Source organism: Primulina tabacum, chromosome 7 (assembly GCF_025594145.1).
Source record: "Primulina tabacum isolate GXHZ01 chromosome 7, ASM2559414v2, whole genome shotgun sequence".
NCBI lineage: Eukaryota > Viridiplantae > Streptophyta > Magnoliopsida > Lamiales > Gesneriaceae > Primulina > Primulina tabacum.
In genome coordinates this window covers 26,796,333-26,806,288 of record NC_134556.1, presented here as the reverse complement: position 1 = coordinate 26,806,288, position 9,956 = coordinate 26,796,333, and positions in this window count along the sequence as shown.

The following is a 9,956-nucleotide window of genomic DNA, read 5'->3' as shown; positions in this document are numbered from 1 at the left end:
GGTTATTTGTTTTCTTTGCTGCAGTAGCCACCTGTTCATAAGCAGATATGAGCATCTGTAAGCCCTGAAATCAGAGGAAAGGTTAAAAATTGTCATACAACCAAGTAAAAATAATAGGGACAGACAACTTACGGAAAAATACCGGGCAACCCTCTCGTAAAGTTTTAGGTTGGGATGAAGTCCCCAGAGATGCTTAACCTCCTCAGGACGAAGAAGACCATGCACCATCCTTGTAAGGTCCATGCTGACATCGTCACTAAAAATGTTGGGCAAGACCAGGGGCACTTCACCCTCTGAAGAAAAAAGACCAGTAGGTGAGCTGGGTGGGCGGTGTGACTGGGCAGTTGACTCTGACCCTTCCTTGAGTATGGTGATCATAGGAGCCGTTTCAGTTATCGGCTCCAGCGAGGCTTTCCTTTTGCGATGATTCATAGGAGCCGGATCCTCTTCGCTGACCAAAGAAGTGGTCCCCTCCACGCTTGAGACAGTTTCCTCTCGGGACTCGGTCTCGGCCCAGACCCTGAGCTCCTCTTGCTCCAGGGCCTCCGAGCCTTTTTTTCCGACCGAGCTTGCTTCTGCTCGGCCTTCTTTCGGGCGGCCGCTTAAAAGAGACTAGTCTTGGTAATTTCTTCCTCTTCTGCACCAAAGATAAGTTAGAAAAATTAAAACAGAATGAAATGGTTTTAAGTTCAAAGAAAAATAATTTACAAGCCTGTGAGCCAGCCTGGCAAAATTCATCTATAATCTGGTCCACAAGGTCTTTAGGCCGGGGCCATATTCCATAATGAACCAAATTGCCCCACCCCCCACCCCCCGATTAGCATCGATGATAGAAAGGACAGGCCCTCCATGACGTCCCGATCCTGGGTAAAAGAGGGAAGGAATTTGAAATCTCGAGGGATTTCAGGCTGCTCAGGCATTGAGGGCAAGAAACATGTCGAACAGGTCAGGGGGGTTGGGAGTTGTAAAAAGAAAAATTTAGTTTTCCACCCCTTCAGAGAAGAAGGAATGTCTGTAAGAAATCGGTAGTTCATCCGGACCATAAAAGAAAAGACACAATCATTAAACCGACAAGAATAAAAGAAATGAAAGATGGAAGGCTTGATCAGGAGACTTTTCATATGGAATAGAATGAAAGTAGCTGCCATGATCCTGGAAGCGTTAATCGGGAGCCCAAAGAACCGGACAACCCCTTTGAAAAAATGGTGAACCGGAAACCGAATCCCACTCTTAAGCTATTCTATGAAGAAGGTTTGGAAGCCCGGGGTGGGGTGTCCGGGTGATCGTTGGGCTCAGGGATAATGATTTTGTAACTAGAAGGGATCAATCCTAGAGACCTAATGTCTTCAGAAGTCCCAGGACGAAGGGTAGAAGTCACTGTAGAGAACCACAAGGGCCCTGTAACCTTGTCTTTCCCTTTGTCCCGGGAACCAGCTGGTCAGGAAGAAGATGCCGTGATTTTTTGCTTTTTAAGAAAAGACCGGGCAACTTGAATAGGGATGGCTATAGAGATGTGGACAGAAGTCTCAGAAGGGGTTGGGGAGTTCTCCTCCGAAAAACCCTTGACATTTTGGCCGAAGGTAGAAAAAATAGAGTTTGACGTGATTAAAAGAAAAAAGAAGGGGCAGAGTGAGAGAAAATAAAGAAAAATGAACTTACAAGATCAAGATAATGGAAGGTGACTGGTAAAAGAGAGATCGTCAGAGCTAAAAAAGCACGTCGCCGGAGGAGAGAAGAAAAAGTTCGGAGAATTAGAGTGCAAGAAGTCGAAAGTCTGAAATAAACCTAGGAAATGATATATATAGGGAAAGAGAGATTAATCTGATCCGTTGATAGTTGTGATTTACGTGGGGAAATGTGCGGCAAATTTGAAAATACTGGCTCGGAATATGAGGTGTCATTATGATTTATCCTCTCGGAATACAGAGTTTATGACTGCTCAAGATTCTAGGGCTTACTTCAGCATTAATGAAATAACGGCAGCCCTACCGGCCCGAGGAGGCTAAACGACAAAGTATTTTCATGACCGGGCACACAAGACTGATCGAGACAGCGAGCATAACTCTAGCTTGACTATTTAAGGAGGGAGTGATGATACCTCCGGGATAGCACGGGTTGTTCCTCCGTAAGGTACGTATCGTAGAGAGTTTCCTTGGTAGAGTGGAGAGGACCAAGGTAGATCGCCCTTTAGGTTCTAGTCGGATAAGCGGTTTGAAGATAGGGAATGCAGGGGGTCATGGATGACCCAAGAAAACAAATGGTAGCCTCATAAGAGCCCGGGTCACAATCAAAGTCATTATGCAGAATGTTATCTTCAGCAGTCGGACGTGTCTCCACGGGCTCTCATGCAATCTCCCGGGAACTGTCTACCCGGGCTACCTCGATATGAGCACCGTATTTGAGTGTACTAGCAAAATAGGATATGGGTAACTGTCCCATCTCTCACACCGATCCAAGTGGTTGAAAAAATCAGATATGGAGGATTTGACTAGTGTGTGACTTGACGTGTCAGGATATAGGGTATGATCAGTCGTCATACTATAATTAATAGGTAACACGAAGAACGAGGTCATCATTACTTCTCCTACTATAAATACCAGGTTCTCTATTTGCATTTAATTGATTCCAAAGTGAATACACTAGCATTCATTACTTATTTCTTGCTCAAACTCTCATTCACACCAATATCATATACCCCTTACTTAGTTACATTGGTCCTTTGTTGAATCATTCATTGACTTAATCATCGGATTGACCACGCCGGACACTCCTCTGGCGCCCATTCATTCGGTTATCTTCTTGAGCGCAGTTCATCATAGCTACCTAGGAAAGAAGTTTCTGGTTCAGAGATTCACACTGCTCTTATTTCCTTCATTATCTTGATAGCAAATCTGGTGGAGCACCCGACTCGGCACCTCCATTTCACCCGGATTTCCATGGAACTATAAGCCACATGAATCGAAATGTCAGCAAATGATGGGTTTTGTGACTCGAAATTTTCAGAAATCATTTAAATCGTAACCCATCAAACTTTTCACATAACGAATGAATTTTCATGGACAATATACATCAAAATACATAATATGACGAGATCGATGCTTAAAAAAAAGTTTATACATGCCTTTGCACTAAAACACACGAATATAAAAAAATACCGACGCGGTGGATTACAGGGGATGACCGGGAGACGCTTGCTGCACGTTTTCTTGCTAGAGAAAGAACGTGGATCTTCATAAATTTGCAAAGAAGAGACTGAGATGGCGGCTGCTAAAAGAAGAGCTTAGAACCCTAGTTTTCTACCTCTAATTGTAACGTGTGTGTATGCGTTAGTTAGAGGATTAATTAAGGTTAAAAAAATGCTTAGTTAAATAATTAGTTGTAAAATATTACTAATCTAATTATTTAATCCCACTCAAAGATTTAATAAAATAATTAAGTATCAAATTTTCAAAATTAAAATTCCCAAATTTCGAAAATAGTTAAAAGGAGTACCTTAAAATTATATTTTAACTTAAATAAATTAATTAAGACATAAAATTTGTTATAAAATATTTTACACACAATTTAAGGATTAAATTCACAAATGTTCAAAATTTACATTTTAAAAGCTTAAAATCATATAAATCGTCTAATAATTTAAATTAAACTTTAAAATGTTAAAATTCATAAACCATTTAAGATAAAAAATTTCTTGGCTTAAATAAAAATAAAATATTTTATTAAATCACCTACACCGTCTCCGGTCTCCTTTCCCCGATCCCGCATCGCATATTCTCCTTAAAAGTTAAAACTCGAGAAAAAAATTTAATTTGCATAAAAATAAACATATAAACATTTAGCATTAATTAAATCATGTAACATGCACCATTTAACTCATTTGAAATTAATTAAATAAGTTAACAAATTAAATCACGCATGGGGTTTACGTGTACTGGTTTTCGGGCACTACAATTCCTCCCCCACATTATAAAATTTCATCCTCGAAATTAAGGCTTAACAAACAACTCTGGATAGTGACTTTTCATATCTGCTTCGTTTTCCCATGTAGCCTCCTCGTCTGAATGATTCAGCCACCGAACTTTGACCAACTTGGTCACCTTGTTCCAAAGTCTCCTCTCCTATCTGTCAAGAATTCGAACTGGCCTTTCCTCATATGATAGGTTCGGTGACAGCTGCTGCAACGGCTCAAAGATCAGTACATGTGAAGGATTCACTAAGTAATTCCTCAGCTTAGAAACATGGAACACATTGTGTACTCCATCCAGATTCGACGATATAGCTACACGATAAGTCAGTGTTCCTACTCTGTCAAAGATTTCAAATGGTCCTACTAATCTCGGACTCAATTTCCCTCTTTTTCCAAATCTCATAACACCCTTCAAAGGTGCTATCTTGACAAACACGTGATACCCTACAACAAATTCGAGGTCCCTTCTTCTCTTATAACATAACTCTTCTGACGGCTCTGAGCAGTCTTCATCCTGTCTCGGATTTTGACCACTAAATTTGCGGTCTGCTGAAAAATCTCTGGACCAAGTTCTGATCTCTCGCGGAACTCATCACAATGAATCGGCGACCTAGGTCATCTTCCATACAACGCCTCATAGGGAGCAATACCTATAGATGACTGAAAACTGTTGTTATAGGTGAAATCCACTAGAGGTAGCTTCGATTCCCAATTTCAATTGAAATCGATTACACATGCTCGCAATAAATATTCCAAAATCTGAATCACTCTCTTAGACTGGTCATCTGTCTGAGGGTGAAATGTTGTACTGAAAAGCAACTTCGTCCCCATAGCTGAATGTAAACTCTTCCAGAAGGACGATGTGAACCTCGGATCCCTGTAAGACACAATCGAAATTGTGATTCCTTGCAATATGGTATCTCCTAAATATAGAGCTCTGCATACTGAGTCATGGAGAAAATCGTCTTTATCGGCAAAAAGTGAGCCGATTTAGTAAGTCGGTCAACTATAACCCAAATAGCGTTATATCCTCTAACTGATCTTGGCAACCCAACTACAAAATCTATAGTGATATTCTCTCACTTCCACCCAGGAATAGGAAGTGGCTTGGGTATCCCTGCTGGCCTCTAATGCTATGCTTTCACCTGCTGGCAAGTGAGACACTCAGATACAAAGCATCGAATGTCTCGCTTCATTCCTTGACACCAATAAAGCATCTGCAAATCCTTATACATCTTGGTACTCCCTGGATGGACGGAATACGGAGATGTATGTGCCTCTGACAAGATATCCTCTCTAATTGAATCAACACCAGACACCCAAATTCTTCCTCAGTATCTAACAATATCATCGACTACTGAATAGAGTACACTGCCCTTAGCTTCATCTCTCTGTTTTTATTTCTGCAACTGCTTATCTGAAGACTGAGCTTTACGGATGCGGTCTAGCAATGAAGACTGAACTTTCAAAGTAGATAACTTAGGAGCTCTGGCCTTAGAATAAATCTCTAGACCAAACCTTTGAATTTCTGGCTGAAGAGGTCTCTGCATTGATAGTTGTGCTACGACTGCTACTTTTCTGCTCAATGCATCTGCTACAACATTATCTTTCCCTAGATGATAGCTAATGTCACAATCGTAGTCTTTTACCAGCTCCAACCATCGTCTTTGTCGCATGTTCAGATCTTTCTGAGTGAAGAAATATTTGAGACTCTTGTTATTGGTAAATATCTTGTTAGAGTAGGTGCCCGTCGAACCAAGTGTTGGCCGAGTGTTCACAATGAAACTCTATGCATAAACAATCTTTATTTTAATAATATTTGAAATTATTATTGGCACATCTTTATCTGAATACCCATGCTAGTTTCATAGATAAAGTCCTTGAATATACACATAGTAGAAAGAATATGAGATGCTCATATGATGAGTATCATGAAACTCATATTTGGAATACTGTATATTCTAAACAGTTTCTAGTCGATTCAGCCGCCGCTAAGAAGGATATAAGCCGCTCGAGTTTGAGACTAGTATCTGTGATGTGAGTACCATGTTTCATTGGTAGGGGACATTGTGATGTCCGAGCATGCAGATAGGTGCTCCCGGTAAAGTGCACTGAACAACCTTCCATAAAGGACTTTCCAAGTGGTTCTCACTTATCGAGTGGAAACGTCCTAGTTTATGGTTGTACACCATTAGTCCTTATGACCCGGGACAACATTGAGACTCTATGTGCTAGAATTACACTTTGACTTGTTTACCGACTCTCATGGGGTCATCAGCTGGCAAGGTTGGGTGTTCTGTCGAAACATATAGGAGTCGATGCATTGTAGTCGGGGATTCACCGCTTACCTTCAGGTATGGATATCCTATGTGTTCTCATGTGTATGTAGGTTGAAATCTCTGATCGGAGTATGGTGGTAATTATGAAAGGGGTTTTATAGATTACACCATCGATGCAACTACGACATGACACATAGTATCGATTCATTGACAACTCTCTATAAGCCAATGGTTGTCGAATCGGTCGGGATATATGAGTTGAAGGGACCGTACTGTACGCTAACCATAATTGAATGGTTCTTGCAGGCACTATCATTTGATACCTAGGGAATCATGTAAGCGATGCTGCTAGGCATTTAACATGGTTGGTTGGGTACTATCAGACTTGAGTTCTGACGTTCTTGTTATCAAGGAGTTGATAAGTAAGAATGGAGCAATTGGGGTATGCACGTATAAGGACATGTTTAGTCCGAATCACATGGAGATGTGAACCCACGGCTATTTGTATCAATGAACCATTGAGGGCCACACAAGTACTAGCTTTCTAGATCCCGTTGAGAAGTAAAATAGTTCAATGTGTTGAACGGCTTATAAATGAGTTTATAAACGTAAAGAAAAATAGAAGTATGACTTCTATGAGAGAAATGTGACTTTTAATTTATGAATGTGTTCCTAAAATTAAAAGTTGGCCAAGTAAATAATGTATTTGAAAATTGTGATTTTCATAAACATTATTATGGATTAAATTAAATTAATTCAAGTGTTGAATTAATTTAACACTAGTGGACCTAGTAGAGTCCAAATAATTAAATTAATTCAAGTGTTGAATTAATTAGATAACATTGGGCCTTGTAGAGCCCAATTAGAAATAATTATTGAACTAATGGGCTTGAGTAAAATTAAGTAAAGTTTTAAATGGACTGAAATGTGTTTGAGACATTTAAATAAAGTCCATGGGCTTTGTAAATGTTACAAGCCCACTCAAAAAGCATGCAAGGGAGGTGAAGAGTTGGGAGACAACTTTTTGTATAACCAAGGCATGGCATGCACATGCTTAACTCAACTTTTTACAACACCAAGAAAACTCATTCTCCTTCCTCCCTTGAGCATATGGCCGAAATTTCTCTTGTTTCTCTCTCCCAATTTTTGTTCTTCAATTGTTGAGGAAACAATACACTTCTCACAGAAAAATGCTCTAATTTTTCTAGTGCAAAATTAGAGTGGTTCTAGCTAGTTGGTGGTGGGCTTAATATTTGAGCAAGGTGGGCTCAAAGGGAAGCTTGAAGATTTGTCATCCTTTCAAGAGCTTAGATGTTTACAACTTAGTTGGAGCCATCATCAACCTCAAGAGATTGATAGGTATGATTTCTAAACACCCTGTGTATGACATCTTGGTGTTTTTGTATATGCTACATCCTAGTACATGTGGTGTTCAATTTTTTCTTATAAAAATCTTCCGTTTTCTTTCTTGAAAAATTTTTGTTACTTTCGTTGCGCATTTGAACACCCTAAAATCGATCCCTTTCATATCTGGCATTTCTCATCGTACAATTAGTGTCTCCGTATCTTCAAAGCAAAGAAAACGGCGGCTAAATCGAGATCATGAGTCGGATAGTTCTTCTCATGCACCTTCAACTGTCTCGAGGCATAAGTTATAACTCGACCATGCTGCATCAGAACGACGCCTAAACCAAGCTTAGAAGCATCAATGTACTATATAAAGTTACCTTGCCCTTGGCTAAAACCGGCGCTGAGATAAGAGCTTGTTTCAAGGTATCGAAGCTCTTCTGACAATCTTCACTCTTAGTCAATGAAGTAAGTGGTATTACAATCGAATAGAAACCCTGAATGAATTTCCTGTAATAACCTGCCAGACCTAGAAAACTGCGAATCTCATATGCGTTCCTCGGTTCGATCCATTCATCCACTGCTGACACTTTAGACGGATCATATTCAATGTCACTTCTAGAAATAATATGACCAAGAATGCTACCTTCTCCAACCAAAATTCACACTTACTGAACTTCACAAACAACTTATGGTTCTACAAGACTTGCAAAACTCTAAGAAAATGCTGACTATGCTCTTGTTGATTCTTTGAGTAGATAAGAATACCGTCAATGAATACTAGGACGAAATGATTCAAGTATGCATGAAACACGTGATTCATGATATCCATGAAGATCGCTGGATCATTTGTCAACCCAAACTGCATTACTAAGAACTCGTAATGCCATAGTGAGTCCTGAATGCTATCTTATGTACATCTGCGTCTTTTACCCTCAGTTGATGTTACCCAAAACATAGATCTATCTTGGAGAACACGGTAGCTCCCTGCAATTGATCGAATAAACCATCGATCCTTGGTAATGGGTACTTGTTCTTAATTGTTAATTTATTCAACTCTCGGTAGTCGATACATAGCCTCATGTTTTTTCTTCAAAAAAACAATGGTGCACCAAGGTGAGAAACTAGGACGAATAAATTCCTTGTCAAGAAGCTCCCGAATCTGTTGTTTGAGCTCTAACATCTCTGCTGGAGTTAAAAGATACGGTACCTTGGAGATTGGCACAGTACCTGACATGAGATCAATAGTGAACTCCACCTCTCTCTCTCGTGGAATACCAGTTACGTCATCAGGGAATACATCAAGAAAGTCCCTGACAACTGGCACATCTGATATCAATGAACTGGATGCATCAGGAGCTGAAATAATAATTTCTAAGAATGCAAGACACCCCTTATGCATATGCTTCCCTGCCTGAATGCAAGATATCATACGAGGTAAGCTTCTCCATCTATCTGGCTCGAATAGGAACTGCTCCATGCCCAACGGCCTAATCAAAATCAAACTCCGCTGAAAATCGATCAAAACTATGTTCTTCATCAACCAGTCCTTGCCCAGAATAATATCAAACTCTGGCATCTGCAGTACAATAAGATCAGCGTAGACTAGATGGCCCTGTAGTTCAAGATCTATGTTTCTGACCACGCTAGAAGCTGATAATTTTTCCCCAGATGGAACAATCACAGAGTAACTTACGTTGAGTCCAATGAACTTGACACCCAAATTATACGCAAAGGTTTCAGATATAAAAGAGTGAGTTGCCCCAGAATCTAACAAGGCCTTCGTGGAAACTCTTGATATGAAAATATTTCCTGTCAACAATGTAGTGTCTGTGTTTGCCTCTTTGGCATGCATGGCAAAGACTATGCCCTGCGCCGGCTGCTTCCATTGTGGACAATCTTTAAGAATGTGGTCACTAGCTCCACATTTGAAGCATTTGCTCGTTTTCCATAAACATTGTCCCGCATGTCTACGGCTGCAATTCAGGCACACTAGATAATCAGCAGGTTTCTGAGAGACCTTCTTCTGAGGAAATGGACCCTTGCCTTTTGGTTGTCCCTGAAACGGTCTCTTACCCTACTGCTTCCAAAATGGTTTCTTGCATTGCTGGTGGGAATGGTTGTAATGCCCGAGATTTTGATTACTGTAATCTGATATGATTTGTTGAGAATTGTGATTTGATTATAAATGGAACGGATCATACCAAGAGAGCCAAAAAGAAGACCGAATTATGTGCGAGGACTGAACACCTCGCGCATATGCGCGACCGGACAGGGTGCATATACGCGAGGCAGGCAGAGAACCTCGCGCATATGCGCGACATGGATTCGCGCATGTGCGCGAGGGTACCCGAGAGTTGTGA